Below are 2,940 nucleotides of genomic sequence, written 5' to 3'. Positions count from 1 at the left end.
TGGAAGGGACTAGGATGGATAAGAGTTGGAAAAGTGGTGGGTAAAAGAACCTGGTAAAATAACCCCAAAAGCACTCCTACAGGGGCATTGCTGTTGATCTCGGTGGGCCAACCAGTCCTCACTAGGCTGCTCAGGGGGACTGGCTCCTGTCTCTCTGCCATGCTGGGAGGCTGGGCAGGGCTCGTGCCAGCGTGTCCACACAATGCCGTCTGGACACCTTCACCCTTTGGCTCATGAGTCAAATACTCCTCTATAGATAAGTTCTATTTCTTAGTCTTATGAGAGGGGGGCCTGAGTGTCACAGTGCGTGTGTCAGGGTCAGAGGACAGTTGGCTCTCTCCTTCCACCTTGTTGAGGCAGGATTGCTGCCATGCTAACTGGCCCTACATGTTCAGGGCACTTCTCATTGTAGGCTGCTGGATTCCAGATGCATACCATCACACCCAGCTTTCCTTTGCATGGCTTCTCTGCATGGGACAGGACCATCCGACGGGAGGGTTAAGCGTTTACCTCTGAGCCATCTCATCAGCCCAGTCTTTGCCTGAAAGACCCAGCCTTGAATATTTTGTAGCAACAGGAAACGGACTAAGACAAAGGCCTTGACTGTGGAAGAGCCTGGGCCAGGGGACTGGGGGGACCAGGCTCCCAGCTGGCACGTTGTGTTTCCCAAGGCCTGCTTGTCACATGCTAGTGCCAAGCCAGGTCTGATCAGACTCACACTCACTTTTGGGCCAGCCTGGCTCATAGATACCTGAAGGTTGGAGTGAAGGCTACTCTTCTCCATTGCTAATGGTCTGTTGGTGACCCCCTGGTGATCCGGGGGTGGCACTTGGGCACTGGTGACATCCAGTTTCCTGCCAGTCTGTGAGGAGCTATTGCTTGGAGCAACTCTTCCATGCAAGGGCTACAGAGTGTCCAATTCCTTCTCTCTTCTAATCCCCCTCCACCTCTACCGCCCCTCCCTTCCCCATCCTCCCGTCCCCTTCCCTCTCCCCCTCCCCTCTTCCCTCTCCTTTCTCCTCCTCCTCTCCTCTTCCACTTTTTTATTTTTATTTTTATTTTTAAAAAACAACATGCTCTCTTGTAGCCTAGGCTGGCTTGGCCCTCACTGTGTAGGATGACCTTGGCCACCTGATCCTCCTGCCTTCAGCTCCCAAGTGCTGGGATTCCAGGCGTGGGCCACCATGCCCTGTTTATGCAATACTGAGGATAGAACCCGGGGCCTCATGCATGCCAGCTAAGGAATCTTCAAACTCAGCCACATCCCCCCCCCTTTTTTTTTAAATGAAACAAAATTAGAATCCACTAAGAAAAGCTTGCATACTAAAGCACAAGCCTGAGACTGAGGGTTTGAATGCTTTTCTCCTCTGGCACAAGCTGTCAGAAGCTGCAGAGGAAAGAAGGGTTGTCCTGGCTCATGGTTTTATCTGTACTTTTGGCGACTTTATTCCTACTGCCCTTCTCCATCTTAACTTCTCCCAACCCCAGCACTAGGTAGGAAAGAAAGAAGGCTAGAGGGGAAAGGGGGTATCCATCTCCTTAGACTACTTCTCGCTGGTTAGGGCACTGAGTTCCTTGGAGTAAATCCAATCTTTGCCATCAGGATACCACGGAGCAGCAGGAGCAGCTGCCGCAGCCTCGCAGCCTCTCGCTCTCGGCTCTGGCATTTTATAGTCTCAAGAGTCCCCAGAATTCCAAACAAACTATCTTCAGCGGGCAGAATCACGCCCCTGGCAGAGCACGAGATAAATCATAGCCGCTGTGGACAATCTGAGGCAGCCCCATATCCCACACCTGGGATTAAAACAAAAACGTATTCCTGTAACATTGCTGTGTTTTTCGAGAAGCCAGACTTCTCACTACACATGGTTGCGGGGAGTTTCAGTTTCTCAGGGTTTGGGACGGCATTGCTGCTGAAGTGGCTCCGTTTGTTCGTGGCAATGGGAACTCACAGCCCTGCTTGTGTATGTTTCCGTAAGCAGGAAACACAATGCATACTGGATAGAAGCAGGCTCCATCTGCTTCTACCTCTCAGGGCCTATGTCTTCCAGCTGGGTTCTAGGTCTCAAAGGTTCCACAGTCCCCTAAAACAGGATTCAGTGAAGACACAGCATCAGAGGCTTATCAAGTTACTCTCCCCCCCACCCCTCTTCTAAAATCTCAACGCCCTTAATCAGCTTGAAGAAGTTAAAGAAGAGTCAGCACCCCTATTCCCTGAGCTTGGGGACTAATGTGGTTAATAATGGTCTGTCTTTCTAGGGACAAGTAGTGGTTTTGTTGGAACAGGGGGGATTAGCTAGGACTTACTGCATAGCCATAACCTACTGGTAGAAATCTGTATAATTATTATCAAGATGAAGTTATAAATTCTTAAATGGTACAAAATTTACTTTGATCTCAAATTTAAGGTTTTCATTGGTACGAGCCTCTTATTAATATAAAAATGAGATGAATATTGATACACTCATGGGCATTGTGCCTGTATAACACATTTAGGAATACAATGCCTAGACCCAGCCCTTTTTTAACTTTTTTAACTGATTTGGGATGGTTAACCTATGAGTTAAGGGACTATAGCAAATTCATATTTTTGAGTTTATTGTTAGGGTGCTTTCCATATTTTACTTAGAAATAGCCGAGAGGAGTTAACAGAAAACAGTCCAGGTTACCTTACATGGATAGTTGGTTTTCAAAACATCAGAAGTCCATAGAACTGATGCTACAAATATTTATATATTAATGTTCATATTGATTAGAGACCTGTCTGCTCCTGACAGCTTCCTGTCGTGGATTCTAAGAAGAAATTGAGCATCCTTGGAGTTACTCCAGTTGTGTGGTAACAGCCACTAGGCAAGAATTGCCTCTCTCCATCTACAGACAAATTACTGTCCAGAAAAGGACACACATGCAGAATAGTCGACTGATTATATCTGCCTAGAC

Source organism: Arvicanthis niloticus, chromosome 6 (genome assembly GCF_011762505.2).
Source record: "Arvicanthis niloticus isolate mArvNil1 chromosome 6, mArvNil1.pat.X, whole genome shotgun sequence".
NCBI lineage: Eukaryota > Metazoa > Chordata > Mammalia > Rodentia > Muridae > Arvicanthis > Arvicanthis niloticus.
Note: the sequence above shows the minus strand (reverse complement) of the source record.